The 20,044-nt window shown below is 40.1% G+C and overlaps 1 long non-coding RNA gene across 1 annotated transcript; it reads left to right on the forward strand.

The window, feature by feature from the left end:
• Positions 1-398: 398 nt before the first annotated feature.
• Positions 399-3,161, forward strand: LOC140016031 (uncharacterized). Its single transcript, XR_011822359.1, has 2 exons — positions 399-539; positions 3,059-3,161. It is a non-coding gene; the product is annotated as an uncharacterized lncRNA (long non-coding RNA).
• The last annotated feature ends 16,883 nt before the right edge of the window (positions 3,162-20,044 follow it).

Here is a 20,044-nt window from a genome sequence, read left to right on the forward strand (position 1 = left end):
GTGCAATCGTTATAAGAATTTTTCGAAAGTTTCGCGTTATAGCTGTAAAATTGACGGTACGCGTTTTCACACGCGCGACTTCGATTGGGAGACTTTAGACCCTTATTTCGGGACAACTAAGAGTGAATAATATTTACATGAATATATATGCCTTGGAGGTTTAGTGCACTAGTGAACCAAACGTGCGAAAAAAAAATCGAGCCGTAATCGCACCAAACGGCCCCTAATGAGAGTTGACTTTTGGGTGATTTTGCACCACACATTGCACCTTCTCTTGGAAGCTAACTTAGATCAAACACACTCTCTCTTCTCTCTCCTCATGGCCGGCCAAAACACTCCCTCTCTCTAACTCCTTGTTCTAAAATTTCTGCACACTAATCCCACCCAAAAACCACCCCAAATCACCTCCAAATTTAACCAAACTTGCACCACACCTAGCTTGACACTTGAGGAGCATTTTGAGCTGCAAAAGAGAGCTAAAACTCACGGTTTTTCTGGGGCAAAAAGGACCGAAATTCTGCTTGAACATCAACCCCAAAGTAAGTGATGATCTACCCTTTGCCTTGTTAAGTTCATGCATGCATTTGGTTAGCTTTTGTATGGTGTAAAAATGTGATTGTGGGCTCTTGGAATTCCCACACTTGGGTTGTTGTTGGTGATGTGATGATTGATGGTGATTATATTGTTGGTTTAGTGATTATAATGATGCATTAGTGGTGGGTAATTAGTAGGAACTTCATTGGGTGTAAGAAGCTAAAATTTCCGATTTTGCCCCTGCCATGTTCGGCCATTTCCAGGCCAATTTTTAATGGTTTAATGGCTTGAATTGGATGTTTGTAGGATGTATTAGATGTGTGAAAAATTTCATTGAAAAATAATGAGGTTTGAATGGGCAAATGAATTTGTTTTAGAAACCAGCAAATCTGGAAAACTGATTCGCGTATGCTCTGACCAGCAGTAGTATTTTGGCTATAACTCTGTCCTCGGATGTCGAAATCATGTGCCGTCAGTGGCGTTTGAAACTAGACATTCCTAGCTTTAATTTGGTATATAATTCACGTTCTGATTCTTTGTGAGCAAGCCGAACCAAATGTTTTAAGTTTGCTGTCCTGTTACTCTGTTCTTCTGGAATGAAGTGTTCAGGCAGCAACTTGATGCCCGAATTGGAACCAGATGGGTGCCGAATTTGGAAACGATTTCTTCTGTGATATTTTAACTCTATGAATGCATTTTCCAACGGCATAAGCCATGCTCGATTTCGAGCTATAATGACTGAGTTGTGACTGAAGCAAGTGGACTGCTCTGTTTTGGAAAACCCTAATCTTTGGACTGGTTTGGAACAAAATCTTGGAGTGAACTTGTTAGTTGATGTTCTTGATATTAAACACTTACCAAAGATATCATGGATGTATCTTAGACCCTTATTTCACAAATGAACCATGGTTGGATAACTTTCTTGGTTAGACGATTGGAAATTGGGAAATGCAAGTCAAAGGCAGATTGCCTTAGGATTTTTCTTGAACTTTGGTGGGCTAATTAACTACCTTGCCGAAGGTATTTTTCCCCGAAATTTGATAGAGAGATACTTTCCATATAGTATTGAAATACTGCCAATTTTGGTGCCAATTCAAGTTCGTTTCGATACCCAATTGAATTACTAAAGTTAGAGGTTCAAATCTGGAAAATTCTCATCCAGTCTTGAATTTGCTCAACTTCGGGCTACCGTATCTCGGTGCTCGAAACTCCGATTCTTGATCCGCTTGTTTTGTCATACACTTCACTTGCAACACTAATTGAGCTGAAAATTTCAGAGGCCGGTTTGCAACGTGTGAATCGTGCCGAATTTCCAAAGTTGGCCGAAATCCAACTTAATTCTGCCATGAAAACCCACCCTGCGTCTTCAAGCCCATTTTTGACCACTTTTCACTTCGATTCATGGAAAAGTGTCTTCTAGGAACTTATAGTACTCTCTCAGAGGGTTCCAACGGTATAAAGTTTTCCAATTCTCGACTTATACCGAGCGAGTTACGATTTTTCAAAGATTTAGGATAAAACTGAAATTCTCACTTTTCAAGGCAAAGGAGTTTTTTTTTCCAAAACTCTTAATTCTCTTAGTATTATTCAAACGTTTTGCCCTCGATTTTCATGATAAAAACTCAAATAATATTGTACCTAATAAAAGGCAAGTTGAACCTCGATCTACGTGTAATTGAGGTTCCTTTTTGCAAAATAATTCTTAGATTGTACTAGTGTACAATCTTTCTTGATAAGTGGGTTAATTGTGTGATTATCCACTATTAAATTGCCAGGCGCGCAAGGAGACCTTCAAGAGGATCTCACCGTGGACACTTGAACTTCCGGAAAATAATTCTTATTGAATTGCTCGGTGAGTGTCAAGTGTGTGAATTTTGATACTAGCTTATTTGTGGGATTTGTTGAAAGTTTTAAAAATAAGGGCGGGTGCGTACTTTATCGCACTCGTTCTAATTTCAAATGAATGAATGAAATGTATTGAATGAATGAATGAAATGCAATGTTATGTCATGAATGCTTATGTCGTTGGAGTGAACCTCCTCGACTTTCAAATGAATGGGGGACGCCCAAACTCATAGGCCGTCCTTAGACTCGAGCCAGTAATGGGCTTGGTCGGGGATTTGGACGAGCCATGAGATACAAATAAGCTCGACCTAATAAGAGGTCTTGCTTGGCATACTCGTTGAGTATCGCCCAATATTGGCCATTGTGGGCCCTTGGGGTGTACGGTGGACGGAGGGAAGTAAGTGGTGATCTACGGAAATGGAAATACCGACCCGGTTGACAGGAGGGTCAATGCGGGAAGGTATACGAATGACAACGGCAGATCGAGTGGAACTTAGCTCCTGAGAGCTACTATATCCTTGAATTGTTTCTGATTACTTTTCCTGTTTGATTGATTGATTATTGAAAAGACATGGCTTTATTTATTAAATCTGGGATTGTTATTTGACTAAGTGCTTGCATGTGTGTTCTTGGCCTCACGAGCGTTTAGCTCACCCTATAGTTTTGTTTTCCTTAACAGGACCGACTCTTGGAGAGATATGGAGAAACCATCCGTTGTAATTTTGTTAAGACTCCTGTTATATATTTTGACTAGGCCCTGGTTTGGGTTGTACTTGTGGAAATTGTAAACTTGAAAAGTTTGGGCCCTGATGTGTACTTTGAATTTAAGTCGTTTCATGATTACCCGATGTACTGGATATACATTAAGTGACTTATTAAGCTTGAACGCTTCCGCATTATTGTATTCATGTTGCTCTCGTCGAAGTGTTTAGTTCAATTTTAAATTGAATGGAATTGCTTGAGTCCTGGCGTGAGCTGGGCAGGCGTCCGCGGATACCCTTTGGTCCGCCTTAGGGAGATGTGGGGCGTCACAGTTGGTATCAGAGCACTAGGTTAGAGGTCTATATGGGAGACATATTAGATACTCTACCTTTAAGACTCGATATGGGATAACTTAATCTTACCCTAAGTGATACTTGAGGCGAGCTAGCAACTAAGTTAGCCCTACCTCAAGTGATGATTGGGATGAACCAACGATTAAGTTAGGCATGCATTGCAGGATATTGGAATTAGGTAGTGATTTAAGTTTCTAACCCGAAAGGTATTATTATTTTATTTTGCAGGTATGGATGACGGAAATGGAGCCCCGGAAGCTAATGGGAATGGCCATGCGAATGGTCATTACGAGCCCCTTAGGACTATCTACTACCGATCTATAGCAGGAGGAGCTCGTGTACGCTACTCACCCTATGACAGATACCCGCGATGTTTGTGTAGGTTGACTTTCGCCTACCCGAACCATCTAGTGCATGCTCTGGACGACGAGTGTCGTCAGTTGGTGGATGCCAACCGTGATTTACAGGCTGAGGTAGATGAGCTTAGGCAGATGGTTGGCGCTCAGGGTGAGCGGATTGTTGAGCTTGAGGAAGTGCTGGAGGGTGAGGTAGCCACATCTGCAGTGGTTAATGAGGAGCTTCGGGATACTAGGGCTCGACTTACTAGGCTAGGACGGGATGTCCGTACTCGGGCTTTCGAGATTCTGGCTGATGCGACTAGATTGGTTGAGGACGCTGCTGAGGTGATTCCTGATGATGAGGAGGAGGATCCGGAGGAGGATCCCGAGGAGGAGGTTCCTCCTGATAGCCCTGCTATGGACTAGGATCTTGGTCGTTGACCCCTTTTGACTTTTGACTGGTACAGTTAGGACTAGTTAGGGTGACGCGAGTGCCGAGGCCATTGTATTTTGCATGCTTGTGTGGCCTACTTTTGGGCACTTGTTCTTACTTTAGTCTTCTGTGACTAAAAGTATACTTTTGAGCACCTGTGTGCTATATTTTGTGAATTGTCCCTAACTTGCTAATTGTACGAACTTGACATGCTTATAAATGTAAATTATTGTTAATTTCAATGCTTTCTTGGTTAGTTCTAAATTCGATATAACTCTTGTTTTCTGCTTAAATTAATTTATTTCTTGCACTAGGCACGTTTAGACTAATGGAAGGATTAAGGAGTGGTCGAGGCCGTGGGCGAGCGTCTAGACAGGCCCAACCTCAGGGGGATGACCAGGGATCGGCAACTGGACCGACCCAGGGACAGGAAAACGTTGAGGGTAACCAAGTGGCTACTGCCATCAATAGGATGACTGATATCCTAGAACGTCTAGCGGAGAGACAGGGTCCTGGACCATTTAACCAACCTGGGGGCCAGGATAGAGGAGAGGATAGAGCTCTGGAAAGATTCCTAAAGTTTAACCCGCCTAAGTTTATGGGTGAACCTGACCCCGAAGTAGCGGAGAATTGGTTAGAAAGGATGACCAACATATTCGCCGCTCTAGACTATACTGAGGATAGGCGAGTGAACTTTGCTGCTTTTCAATTTGAGGGAGTAGCCCGTGCTTGGTGGGATTTGATAAAAGGAAAATGGGAAAGAGCTCAAACCCCTTGGACTTGGGAGAATTTCGCAAGGGAGTTTAATGAAAAGTTTCTTCCGCCCTTAATTCAAGAAAAAAGGGAGGACGAATTTATTAAGTTAAAACAAGGAACCCTTACTGTAGCAGAGTATGAAGGGAAGTTCACTAAACTTTCCAAATATGCTCCTGAGCTAGTGGCCAATGAACGGAGGAGGATTAGAAGGTTCATACAGGGACTTAATGTGGAACTTCAGGAGGGCCTGGCTGCGGCCCAAATCTCTACTTTTACTGAGGCTTTAGAGAAAGCGCAAAGGGTTGAGAATGCAAGATCTCAAGTGAGGGATTTCCACAATAGAAAAAGGAATTTCCCTAGTCGCACTACTGGGCAGACCAGTAAGTTTGTACACCCTTCTAAAAAGGGAAGAGGGGAAGGAGGAACGAGAACTGCTGGAGCTTCTAGGGGAGCTCTATCTAGGGGAGGTCGTAGCGGGACAACTCAAGCTAGGGGAGTACCATCTGTAGGATCGACTGTGACCCCTCAAGTTACTTGTGGGTATTGTGGTAAATCCAACCACTCTGAGAATGACTGCTGGAGAAAGCTGGGAAAATGCTTGCTGTGTGGGAGCACTGAGCATCAAATCGCGAATTGTCCGAAATCGTTGAAGACAGGGGGAAGCCTGCAGAGGCCTGAAAAATCAACCTCTAAGCAGACCAGTGCCGGAGGGAGTCGACCGAAAGTACCGGCTAGGGTCTACGCATTGGACTATCCACAAGCTCCAGAGGCGACCGAAGTGGTCGAAGGTACCATTCCAATCTTTCACCGCCTAGCTAGGGTTTTAATTGATCCGGGTGCAACGCACTCTTTTGTAAACCCTGATTTCATGAGTGGAATAGACTTGAAGCCAATTAAGTTACCATATGACTTGGAGGTTAAAACACCCACTGGGGACAAAAGTCTAATTGCTAATATGGTGTATAAGAATAGTGAAATTTGCGTGAGGGAAAGAAAATTGCTGGCCGATTTGATAGGCTTAGCGATTAAAGGATATGATGTGATCCTAGGGATGGATTGGTTAGCCCGTTATAATGCCCAACTGAATTGTAGGACGAAAATTGTAGAATTGTGTATTCCAGGGGAAGCGACCTTGAAATTGGATGTGAGGGGTAAGTTAGCCTCGTCTGCACTTATTTCGGGAATTCGGGCTAGAAAGTTGTTAAGTAAAGGAGCTCAAGGGTATTTGGCTTTTCTTATTAATACCCCTAACGATAAGGTGAATCTGGAGGACACACCGGTAGTAAAAGAATTTTCTGATGTTTTTCCTGAAGAATTGGAGTCTCTACCTCCGGAACGGGAAATAGCTTTTAAAATTGATTTAGCTCCGGGAACAGCACCTATATCAAGGACACCATACAGGATGGCTCCGGCTGAGTTGAAGGAGTTGAAGTTACAATTACAGGACTTGTTGGAACGGGGTTTTATACGAGAGAGTGATTCTCCGTGGGGAGCCCCAGTTTTGTTTGTAAAGAAGAAAGATGGGAGTTTGAGGTTATGTATAGATTATCGAGGTTTAAATGATGTTACGGTTAAGAATAAATATCCACTACCCCACATTGATGAACTGTTTGACCAACTGCAAGGGGCGGTAGTGTTTTCAAAGTTGGATCTAAGGCAAGGTTACTATCAATTGAGGATTTTGGAGAAAGACATACCTAAGACTGCTTTTAACTCGAGGTATGGGCACTTCGAGTTTGCAGTAATGCCTTTTGGGTTAACCAATGCACCTGCCGCTTTCATGGATTTAATGCATAGGGTTTTTAAGCCTTACTTGGATCAATTTGTGGTGATCTTCATTGATGACATTTTGGTGTATTCTAAGAATGTGAAAGATCATGAGAAACATTTGAGAATGGTTTTACAAATCTTGAGGGAACATCAGCTATATGCTAAGTTTAGCAAGTGTGAATTCTGGCTAAAGGAAGTGACTTTCCTAGGGCATATAATTTCTAAGGATGGGATTAAAGTGGATCCAGCTAAAGTGGAAGCTGTTTCGAAATGGAAACGACCGGAAAATCCAACGGAAGTTCGGAGTTTTATAGGATTGGCAGGGTATTACCGGAGATTCATCCAGGATTTTTCGAAAATCGCTGGACCTATGACTGAGTTGACCAAGAAAAATGGAAAATTTATTTGGAGTTCTAAGTGTGAAGGAAGTTTTCAGGAGTTGAAAAGACGGTTGACTAGAGCGCCTGTTCTAGCTCTACCAAATGGACATGATAGTTTTGTGGTTTACACCGATGCATCTAAGGAAGGTTTGGGATGTGTTTTGATGCAAAATGATAAAGTGATAGCTTATGCCTCTAGAAAATTGAAGCCGCATGAAGGAAACTATCCGACCCATGATTTGGAGTTAGCGGCTGTGGTCTTTGCTTTGAAGAAATGGAGACACTACTTATACGGAGTGACATTTGAGGTTTTTACAGATCACAAAAGCCTTAAGTACTTATTTTCTCAGAAGGAGCTGAATTTGAGGCAACGTAGATGGATGGAATTTCTGGAAGATTATGACTGCATTATTAAGTACCATCCTGGGAAGGCCAATGTAGTGGCCGATGCTTTGAGCCGTCAGGTACAAATGGCTGGATTGATGGTTAAGGAATTTCGATTGTTGGAGGAAGTTAGCTATTGGAATCCTCGATTAGAACCAAGGAAAGTGATTTTGGGGAATATTGTGATAACCTCCACTTTATTGGGACGTATTACGGAATCTCAGGAAAAGGACCCTGAAATGCAAAAGTTGGTGGAGAAAGTCAAGATGGGAGACCAGACCGATTTCACTTTGGGATCAGATGGAATATTAAGATTTCGAAATCGGGTGGTTATGCCAAAGGATGAAGGGCTTAGAAAAGAAATTTTGGAAGAGGCACACCGATCAAAGTTTACAGTACATCCAGGAGGGAATAAAATGTACCAAGACTTGAAGAGTCTATATTGGTGGAAAAATATGAAGAAGGAAATTGCCCAATTTGTTCAGACATGCTTGGTTTGTCAACAGGTTAAAGCCGAGCATCAGAAACCATCTGGGCTTTTGCAACCTCTAGAAATACCTGAGTGGAAATGGGAAAATATTACCATGGATTTTGTATCAGGCTTACCAAGGACACAGAGAGGCCATGATGCCATTTGGGTGATAGTAGATAGGTTGACTAAATCGGCTCATTTTCTGCCGATTAATATGAAATATCCATTGGAGAAGTTGGCCAGATTGTACTTGGATGAGATCATCAGACTACATGGTATACCTGTGAGTATTGTGTCGGATAGGGATCCAAGATTTGTTTCGAGGTTTTGGCAAAAGATGCAAGAAGTGTTGGGGACTAAGTTGAACTTTAGTACCACCTATCATCCCCAGACTGATGGACAATCTGAAAGAACAATTCAAACTCTTGAGGACATGTTGAGGACTTGTGTACTGGATTTTGGAGAAAATTGGAGTAAGTTTTTGACTTTAGTGGAATTTGCCTACAATAATAGTTTTCACTCTTCTATTCAAATGGCTCCGTACGAAGCACTTTATGGTCGGAAGTGTAGATCCCCAATTTGTTGGGATGAAGTAGGTGAACGGAAAATCTTAGACACGACTACTGTATCTTGGATTGAGGAGGCTAATGAAAAGGTGAAATTGGTACGGCAAAGAATTCAAACCGCTCAGAGTAGACAAAAAAGTTATGCCGACAATCGGAGGAAGGATTTGGAGTTCACTATTGGAGATATGGTATTTCTCAAGATTACGCCTTTAAAAGCAAGTTTGATGTCCGGAAAAGGGAAGAAACTACAACCAAGGTTTGTAGGGCCTTATAAGATTATTCAGCGAGTTGGGAATGTAGCCTATAAGCTGGAATTACCACCGAGTTTATCTCGTATCCATAACGTGTTTCATGTGTCCATGCTTAAGAAGTATCATCCAGACCCCTCTCATGTTTTACAACCGGAGAATATTGAGATTGATGAAACCCTGACCTATGAGGAAAGACCGGTAAAACTTCTGGATCGAAAGGTGAAAGAATTGAGGAACAAGCAGATACCACTAGTGAAAGTTTTATGGAAGAACCATGGAGTAGAGGAAGCAACATGGGAAGTTGAAGAGACAATCAGGGAGAAGTATCCAGACTTGTTCATCGACCAAGGTAAATTTCGAGGACGAAATTTTCTTAAGGGGGAGAGGATGTGAGGACTCGCAAAAACTATTATTTTATGCCTAATTTATGGCTTAATAAATTATTTAATTTGGATTTTATTTCCAAGGAATATTTTCTAGTCTTATTAGACCTAAATAAGTGGTAGTATATCTTCGTTATATTTTTAAAATGATTCGTTTCGAAAATTAATTTCCTAGAGCGCGTTTAGTAAAAATAGTGAATAGTACTTGGAGATTTTATCCGCGTAGTAGCACGATAAGCTTGGAATATTGGAGACTTGTACTATGGTCCTAAAATAGGTAATCTTATGAATAAATATTCAAGTGATAGTTAGTAGTGCAATCGTTATAAGAATTTTTCGAAAGTTTCGCGTTATAGCGGTAAAATTGACGGTACGCGTTTTCACACGCGCGACTTCGATTGGGAGACTTTAGACCCTTATTTCGGGACAACTAAGAGTGAATAATATTTACATGAATATATATGCCTTGGAGGTTTAGTGCACTAGTGAACCAAACGTGCGAAAAAAAAATCGAGCCGTAATCGCACCAAACGGCCCCTAATGAGAGTTGACTTTTGGGTGATTTTGCACCACACATTGCACCTTCTCTTGGAAGCTAACTTAGATCAAACACACTCTCTCTTCTCTCTCCTCATGGCCGGCCAAAACACTCCCTCTCTCTAACTCCTTGTTCTAAAATTTCTGCACACTAATCCCACCCAAAAACCACCCCAAATCACCTCCAAATTTAACCAAACTTGCACCACACCTAGCTTGACACTTGAGGAGCATTTTGAGCTGCAAAAGAGAGCTAAAACTCACGGTTTTTCTGGGGCAAAAAGGACCGAAATTCTGCTTGAACATCAACCCCAAAGTAAGTGATGATCTACCCTTGAGAACTTGAAGATTGGAAGCTATCTTGCCTTGTTAAGTTCATGCATGCATTTGGTTAGCTTTTGTATGGTGTAAAAATGTGATTGTGGGCTCTTGGAATTCCCACACTTGGGTTGTTGTTGCTGATGTGATGATTGATGGTGATTATATTGTTGGTTTAGTGATTATAATGATGCATTAGTGGTGGGTAATTAGTAGGAACTTCATTGGGTGTAAGAAGCTAAAATTTCCGATTTTGCCCCTGCCATGTTCGGCCATTTCCAGGCCAATTTTTAATGGTTTAATGGCTTGAATTGGATGTTTGTAGGATGTATTAGATGTGTGAAAAATTTCATTGAAAAATAATGAGGTTTGAATGGGCAAATGAATTTTTTTTAGAAACCAGCAAATCTGGAAAACTGATTCGCGTATGCTCTGACCAGCAGTAGTATTTTGGCTATAACTCTGTCCTCGGATGTCAAAATCATGTGACGTTGGTGGCGTTTGAAACTAGACATTCCTAGCTTTAATTTGGTATATAATGCACGTTCTGATTCTTTGTGAGCAAGCCGAACCAAATGTTTTAAGTTCGCTGTCCTGTTACTCTGTTCTTCTGGAATGAAGTGTTCAGGCAGCAACTTGATGCCCGAATTTGAACCAGATGGGTGCCGAATTTGGTAACGATTTCTTCTGTGATATTTTAACTCTATGAATGCATTTTCCAACGGAATAAGCCATGCTCGATTTCGAGCTATAATGACTGAGTTGTGACTGAAGCAAGTGGACTGCTCTGTTTTGGAAAACCCTAATCTTTGGACTGGTTTGGAACAAAATCTTGGAGTGAACTTGTTAGTTGATGTTCTTGATATTAAACACTTACCAAAGATATCATGGATGTATCTTAGACCCTTATTTCACAAATGAACCATGGTTGGATAACTTTCTTGGTTAGACGATTGGAAATTGGGAAATGCAAGTCAAAGGCAGATTGCCTTAGGATTTTTCTTGAACTTTGGTGGGCTAATTAACTACCTTGCCGAAGGTATTTTTCCCCGAAATTCGATAGAGAGATACTTTCCATATAGTATTGAAATACTGCCAATTTTGGTGCCAATTCAAGTTCGTTTCGATACCCAATTGAATTACTAAAGTTAGAGGTTCAAATCTGGAAAATTCTCATCCAGTCTTGAATTTGCTCAACTTCGGGCTACCGTATCTCGGTGCTCGAAACTCCGATTCTTGATCCGCTTGTTTTTTCATACACTTCACTTGCAACACTAATTGAGCTGAAAATTTCAGAGGCCGGTTTGCAACGTGTGAATCGTGCCGAATTTCCAAAGTTGGCCGAAATCCAACTTAATTCTGCCATGAAAACCCACCCTGCGTCTTCAAGCCCATTTTTGACCACTTTTCACTTCGATTCATGGAAAAGTGTCTTCTAGGAACTTATAGTACTCTCTCAGAGGGTTCCAACGGTATAAAGTTTTCCAATTCTCGACTTATACCGAGCGAGTTACGATTTTTCAAAGATTTAGGATAAAACTGAAATTCTCACTTTTCAAGGCAAAGGAGTTTTTTTTTCCAAAACTCTTAATTCTCTTAGTATTATTCAAACGTTTTGCCCTCGATTTTCATGATAAAAACTCAAATAATATTGTACCTAATAAAAGGCAAGTTGAACCTCGATCTACGTGTAATTGAGGTTCCTTTTTGCAAAATAATTCTTAGATTGTACTAGTGTACAATCTTTCTTGATAAGTGGGTTAATTGTGTGATTATCCACTATTAAATTGCCAGGCGCGCAAGGAGACCTTCAAGAGGATCTCACCGTGGACACTTGAACTTCCGGAAAATAATTCTTATTGAATTGCTCGGTGAGTGTCAAGTGTGTGAATTTTGATACTAGCTTATTTGTGGGATTTGTTGAAAGTTTTAAAAATAAGGGCGGGTGCGTACTTTATCGCACTCGTTCTAATTGCAAATGAATGAATGAAATGTATTGAATGAATGAATGAAATGCAATGTTATGTCATGAATGCTTCGGGTCAGTCCCGTTTAAATTCCTGTTCGGGCCAGTCCCGTTTAAATTTTGTTCGGGTCAGTCCCGTTTAATTTTCTGTTGAGGTCAATCGCATTTTTAGAATTCCAGTGCGTTGAGATCATTTCGCTGCCAAGCAACACAGGTAAGTGTTTTGGTGTCTACTTCTTTGTCTCAAATTTTTTCAAAACTCAGACAAAGAGGGGCAAACTGTAGACACCAAATTTTGAATTAATTGGTATGCTTTGTTTTAGTGATAATTCTTATCGGTTGATTGGTGTTTAGATGGTTTGCATTTTAGTTCATTATTGTTTGTGTTATTTTATTTTAGTTTTATTCACTTTTTAGTTTTTAGTTTTTAGTTGTTTTTGTAGTTTTTATTTTGTAAGTTTTAGCGTAGAATTTTTAGAAAAAAAAGGAAAAAGTGAAAAATAAAAAAGGAGAAAAAGAGGAAAAGAAAAGAAAAAAAACATGGTTTAATGCATATTGGCTTATCTTTGAAAAAAAAATGAAAAAGTTTGAAAATTTAAAAAAAAAAGAAAAAAAAAGAAGAGCTTTTTAGTGTTATTTACTTCTTGATACATTTTAATTATTTTTATTTTTCAAAGAAAAGAAAAGCGTTCAAAAAAAAAAGGAAAAAAAAGAAAAAAGAAATATATATATGTTTAGTCGTTTTAGATGTGGTTTCTTTAAAAGTTTAAAATTGGAAAAATGAAAAAAAGAGAAAAGTGCCGAAAATGGAAAAGGAAAATCGATAAAAAATGGAAATTGTAATTTGTGGTTTTTAGTTCATTTATTTTCCATTCAATGTTAATTAAATTGTTTTGTTATTTGTTCTTATTATTATTATCAATTTCTGTTTTAATTAATTAAAAAAAAAGAAAAGAAAAGAAAAAAAAAATATTTTCCAGTCGTGGCAAGCTGCGCTTGCAGCTTGCACAGAAGGGCCTGAGGGGTTTCAGCTGCAAATGGTTGAAAAGGGTAGCTAGGTTTCTAGGTTTTCTAACCTATAAAAGCCACGGAAAAGGACAGCCGCAGGGAAGGGAGAAAAAAGGGAGAGTGACGGGATAGAGAAGAAAAGAAAAACAAACAAGCTGAAGGAGGGAGCTTCTGGGGTTTTGGAAAAGACAAGCACCGAGGAGAGGTATTGGGGAGGCATCAGGCTAACAAAAACAGAAAGGAACCAAGAGAGGGGACGGCTAGAATCCTTAAAGGAAAGAGATTTTGGTGAGTCGTGAGTAAAGGGGGGAGACCGAAAGAGAAAGAGGGTAGCGATTGATTAAGGAAAAACCAGAAAAGGCTGAGGGGAGGAATCATCGTGAAAGAAAGGCTGAGGCAAAAACTAAGAGAGCTGAGAGTAAGGCTGAGAGATTCTAAGCAAAAGAAAAGGAAAAGTAGCGCATCAAAGAGAAATCCATCGCCTCCATAGTCGGTTTTCATCATCGGGGAAAGGCACGGCTGTCCGCTGAAGATCTTTCAAAGCTGCCTTTTTTTTTTTTTTTGCTGTTCAGGTATATGGACGCTTACTGCTTCTCTTTAAATTTGTTCAATGTTAACGTTGTAGCCTTGCCATGTTTGTGATTGAAACCGTTTGATTCGGCAGAAGGCAATAGGAAGAATGTCGTTGGCTATGTTTCGTAGTTTAAAGCTATTGTCTTTTGATGTTTTTTCTTGCACGTTAGGCATGGCAGGGTTTGAAATCTGTTGGTTTTGTTCTTAGGATATGATTGGGTAGGCAGGAGTTTGTCATGAAAACAGAGTTTGAGGTTTACATGGAGAGTTTTGTTTGAGAATATCTGCGATGTTTATGTGTCGGGGAAAGATGGCAGAAATCTTCTATCTTGGCATGTTTTGTGTTATTTTGGAATGTATTCCTAAAGATATGTGTTGAAGGGAATGGGGAATGCTTGTGGTATGTTGTTTCCTAAGTTTAGATCATATGCGGTCTGTTGTAATAATATGGGCAGATCATCTTCTCTTTCTTTGGTTGCTGAAGTTGTTTGATTGGGATGCCCTGAACATGTTTGTTATCAAAACTGTTTTTAGGACCTCTTTGTTAAGGACCTGGGAATAGAAGTCATTCGCTCTCTTTCATGTGTGAAGCTTGGGTATTAGATTGTCTTTTTTCTGTTTTGAGGATCCGTGGGTTTGCAGTTGTTGCAAAAGTTGATTTCATTTTGCTGCACTTCATGTCCGAGAGCTTTGTTGCCTTTTATCTTTCCTTTCTCCCTCATTCTAAGTTCATGTATTCGGGTGCAATAGTCTAATTTTCGCCTGTCATTTAGCTAATATATCATGCGCGCATTTGATAGTTTTTTTTTTCCTCCAAGATTTGCTTATTTCCATGATATGTTTGCTTGATTAGATGCCAAAGTAAGGTGTTATGTTACCTCTTTCAAATTTTGGACATTGGATTGACGAATGTTGGGACCAAACTTCAAGCATTGTAATCTGAAATTTGAGTCTGGAAAGTAAAAATGCAGCAGCCTGGCTTAGTTTTACAGTTACCATTTGAAAATAAATCTTGCTGCAGCCATCTTTCTTTCTTTTGTTATTGATCAAAACCAGATTTGCCATCTTAATCTTGCAAACAAAATTTCATGTTCTGATTCGGGTAAATAATTTCTGGTTTGAAGAATTTGTTTGTATGACGAAATTGATGCCGTTGCTGCTAAAAATTGCTGAAGTGTTGGGAACAAGGGGCAATAGCTTTGATTTTTCAGTTGCAGAAACATAAGCATTCTCAGCCGTGCATGGTCTTGCATGGAAATTTCAAAAAAAATTGCATTCTTGCCCCAAGTCCCCTTTTATTATACTATGGCCCGATCTTTTTCCAATTTATTGCAATTGAGTCCTAGGATAGTGTCAATTAGATCCATTTCTTAACTTTTTCTCCACTATTTGATCTTTGAGATGCTCGAAATGTGTCATTTGGATTCGGGTGATCAACTAATGTTTGCCATTGGGTCCTAAAATGCAAGTTGAGCCACCCTTTGATCCTTATTATTTCTTGGAACCTTTGACGTTCTTAAGTGTTTCAATTTGTTTTGAATGATTGTTAGTTGCTATTTTTGGGATTTAGATGGGTCATTCTACTTTCTTGGTGATCATGCTATGCGATTTCACTTGAGTGGCAATTGGGAAAATTTTAGTGATTTTCCTTATACCTTACTACTTAATTGGTGCATTGATTCCTTTATTGTTTTGAAGCCATTTTCCTTTTAGTAGCTTCACAAGTGGGGAAGGTATAATTTTCTTTTATCTTTTTTCGCCTCTCCTTATGTGATCCTACGTGCTCCTACGTGTTATGTGAATGTTGCATGTCTAAATCCGCTTTCTTTTCTTTAGTGCCTTTATTTCATTTACTCTTGTTTTTTTGTTAATTTATTCTTTTATGGGGTATGTGTCCACCTCTTGGCTTGTAATAGATAGGGCTGTGGCGAGCAATTTGGTCCATTTTCCCCTTCCCTTTTTGTTTTAGTTAGTGAATGTAATAGGTTCATTAGTTTGGTTGCATGCTAAGTGTTATGTGCTACGTGTTTATAAGTGATTCGCATGTCTACTCGCTTTTTTATAGTGTGGATGAATGGAATGGATGAATGTACGTCACCACACTAGTCCAACGCTAGTTGTGGCTTCTTTTATCGTTTCCACTAGTCCAACGCTAGTCGGAATTCATAGGAGGGGCTAGTCCAATGCTAGACCCAATAAGTTTTTTTTTTTTTTTTTCTCTCTTTTCCCTTTTTCATGAAGTGCATGATCACCACATATCACGCATTTTTCCTTAGTTTATCATTTGGTATGTTCCTCAAACCCCTTCCCCTTCACTTTAGGACTTGCATCTCATGCTAGTTAGGGTTCATTTGCGTGAAAATCCCCTTCCGATAAGGAAAACGAGCGAGTGTGGCTACTCGATAGCCTTAGCACGCTAGTTTTGCCTTCTAATCAAAGGGAAAATAAAAGTCGAAAAGTTAGGAGTCAACCCCCGTACCCGACTTGTTGCATTCCTCTAGGGTCATACTTTCATTTTTATCACCTACATACTCTTTTAACCACATTTTTTCACATTTCTCAAACCATACTTTCTCACTACATTTTTCCTATCACGTGCTCATTTTCACCTCACAAATGGAATTCCACTTTACCTTATATATCTATTATTCTATTTTCACACACCTGCACACAAAAAACACTTGAATTTTATACAATTTCACACATGCACCATTTTATACATTCGCACACTTGCACTTACATTTCTTGCATCTTTCGCACTTGCACACTTGAATTTGAACTCTCATTTGCATTAATCGACCTCTATGAGGTTTTCCTTTGTTGGCCTCCACAATTCATGTGGTTTGGGATCAAAAGCCTCACAAGAGACATCGTAGAATTTAGGATTGCATTTTCCTTTCCGTTTTGCATTCATATAGTCATATCCAACGTGCGATACATACATTGGGTAGAAAATTAGGAAAGGTAAGGTTAAGTCGCGCAACTAGCCTTGGCTAGGTCAAAGGGGTGCCTTGGATTCTATCCTTGCCTTCCCCTTTGTCAAACGTGACTCCCGAACCTTTTTCTTTGGCTTACGTGGACTAGGAGTCGTTTTAAAAGGGTTTTACTACTTCGTCTCTAAAAATTTATTTTAGGTGACTTGGTACACCTTAATAATTACCAAGTGGCGACTCCAATTTCTCATTCAAAAACCCTTTTTAAAAACTATTTTTTGGGTCAAATCGTCGCTTTCTTCAAGCCCCATATTAGACCCATATCTTTTTCAACTCACAAAAATCATTTTCCAATCAAAATTGAATCAAAAACATCTTTCTCAAACCTTTTATTTATTTATCAAAAAATGGGGCGCGACAGTTGGCGACTCCACTGGGGACTTCCTAAGTGGGTCCGAGCATTTTTTTATTTAACCATTCTTTTTCCTTTTTTCTACCCCTTTTATGAATTGCATTTGGATATTAGGGTTGCATTTTTTCATTTTTTGATTCGCTCACGTATCAAGCTCCCTCACTCACGTATGTATGATTGGATGTTTGAATGAATGTTTAATTGTTTATATCGCGCTTGTCATTGCACTTGGGGGGGTGTGTGTCACCCTTAGAGCCACGCATTGGTTCTCGATCCCTCCCCTCCAAAACGTGCACTATCATACGCGCATACGCTTTACTATTCATCCCCCTTTATTTTTCTTTTTAGTGGCTTGTCACGCCACTCCACCCTATTAGGATTAGGAGACCCACTTGGACGTGTGATCGTGACACGACGTGTGTGTAGCACGATCCAATGGGTCACTCACTCTTCCGCTTTAAACTTTGGGTTAATATCCTTAGTTTTTAGTCGAAGGTTGAGGTTTTTTACAGATTCACTCAAACATGCGGCCGTGACACGACGTGTGCGTAGCGGTGTTTGGGGAATCGCTCGAGCCACCGACAAAGGGCCATGGAATTGATGACCCTTGGCCCTAAGTCTGAAGGCTTGGGGACCTGAGCTTATCGAGTTAGATGCATTAGTGAACCCCAACCTCATGCATCCATATAGTTCACCTAGGGTAGAGTCTGCCTTACCCTATTAGGGACACCATTCACGAGGGGAGGGATCCCATCCTTTTCCTTATTTACTTTTCCTGTTTTTTATCATTTAATTGTCCAACGTGTTATGTGATTAAATGTGGAACTAACTTTCCTTGTTTCTTGTTTTTGCATTCACAACCCTAGCAAATAAGAGGTCTGGCATGACCTTCTTTTAAGAAGCTTACCCGTGTAGATAGGACATGGCACGTTTAAGAAGTTTTGTATATTTTTGTGTATAAATAATAATGTCATGTCATTTTGGGCCTACCCTGGCAAATCAAGGGTTCTTTAGGTCATATTGCATATTTTACTGCTTTAATAAATGGCATCATGCATAAGCCCTAGAAATGGAATCCTATATTAGGGATAAGCCGACCTTTTTTTTGCCGTGGGTATTTATCCCTATTTTGGGAATTGCACGTTTAAATTCATGTTTAACTAGAGGGGTGGGACCCGTAGGTAAGGTATTTGACATCGATTTTCGTTCTTAGATGGGAAATCCTCGCCGCGTCCAACAGATGTTAGCAATACCAGTTGAGGTGCAAAAATGGCCCACGTTGCTTTCGCCAAGCGAGATTAATCAAGTATCCACTCGATTGGGACCTATCGGGGATTTTAAAGACATTAAGTCCGATGGATATTTGGTAGAGGCTTTGGTGCACTTATGGGATCCCATTTGTTCTACTTTTAGGCTAGGGAAAGAAGAAATGACCATAACTATCGAGGAAATTGCTGGATTTCTCAATTTGCCGGTTCAGGGAACCGCCGTTATATTCCCATTAGCATCTGACAAAGTGGAGTTTTGTCGTTTTACCGGTATAAAGGAGTCAGTAATACAAGGGTTGGACCAGAATATAGAGGCAAAATTCTTGTTTGATCGATTCGCGTTAAGGGATGGTTTTGAAAGACATCGAGGGGATTTCTCGTTTACTTCTAAGGAAATATGGGATCGAAAGAGAGTTTGGGTGTATGGATTAGTCATGGCGGGAACTTATCTTTTTCCCAGGAAAGACAAAAAGATAGCCTTCAAGCTCACCAAAATCATGTATGACCTGTTTTTAGGAATCAATAATAAGCCCTGTTCTATCATTCCAACCATTCTAGCCGATATTTTCATAGCCTGCTCTACCTGTCAGAGAGGGGGAAAGTTCTTTTGTGGTTCGAATTTAATCTTACATGTATGGGGGATGGAGCACTTCATGAGACGACCGGCTATTCCCGAGAGTCTACCAATGTCCGGATATAACTGGGTAATCACACATCACAAAAGGATTGATAGCAGCAATTTGCCGTGTAATGCGTCCGAATTTGTGGATTTCTTGACGAATATGACCAATCAAAATGTTAGATGGGTATTGGATTGGACCAATTGTACCAAACCTATTCTTCATACCAAGGCATCCGAATTTGTTCCTCTATGGGGTACTCAAGGTATCATGGCATACAATCCGAGGAGGTTTCTCCGACAATTAGGGCGAGTCCAAGATGTACCACCCGCAGTGGATCTGACTCCATTTGTCATCGTTTTCGACAAAGGGATATGTCCGAAGGAAATTCCAATGAAGACTCTTATTGATGAGGCCTGGGAAACATTATCCGATGACGAACGCGTTAAGTACGTTCCGGAACTCAAACAAAGGGGATTGACCACTCCGCAATATGAAGACTGGATAGGAAGGTCCACATACAAGAAACACAAGATGAGCCAGCCAAGGAGGTGGAAAGGTTAAAAGCCATTATTGAAGCAAGGGATAAGGAGATTCTGCAATTAAGTAAGTCCGTCGAAGCATACAAAAGGATGGCGGAGCAAAACAAGCAAATGTATGAGGGTGAGCGAGAAAAGCGTCAGGAGATGAAAAGAAAATGTGGGGAATTATATGATCAAGCCGAACGTGTCAAGTTGCCATATGCTAGGGAAACTAGGGATTCTATATTAGATAGACTCAAGAGCTTTGATAATCTTGTACGGAATCGTCTTCATGACATGATGTAAATATTGGCAAGTTTATCAATGAAAGTGAATTTTCTTTTGCAATCATTTGGAATTATTGTCCAAGCAGGTTTGTATAACGGGTCCCACTTCGAAGGTGTTGCATCATACTAGGCCTACCCTTGGCACAAAAAGGGTCCCCCCATAGGACATGCATCCGAATTGCTCGAATAATTACTAACTCATGCCTTTTTCTTTTTCTCTTTTGAATAAATTGCAGAAAATCTAAAAACGATAGGTTTATCTAAAGAAGTCTTTTGCATTCTCAGGTAAATTTTCAAAATAGCTTTTCGGAAAAGCCCCATTATTACGCGATCCCGAAGTAGAGCCCAAAGGAATCGTGTAGACATGAGTAATCAACTTGAATCGTCCGACAAGACCGCTGCTGCTTCTCAACCAGAAGTCCCGAGTCCTGGAG

The sequence above is a fragment of the Coffea arabica genome, chromosome 10c, assembly GCF_036785885.1.
Source record: "Coffea arabica cultivar ET-39 chromosome 10c, Coffea Arabica ET-39 HiFi, whole genome shotgun sequence".
NCBI lineage: Eukaryota > Viridiplantae > Streptophyta > Magnoliopsida > Gentianales > Rubiaceae > Coffea > Coffea arabica.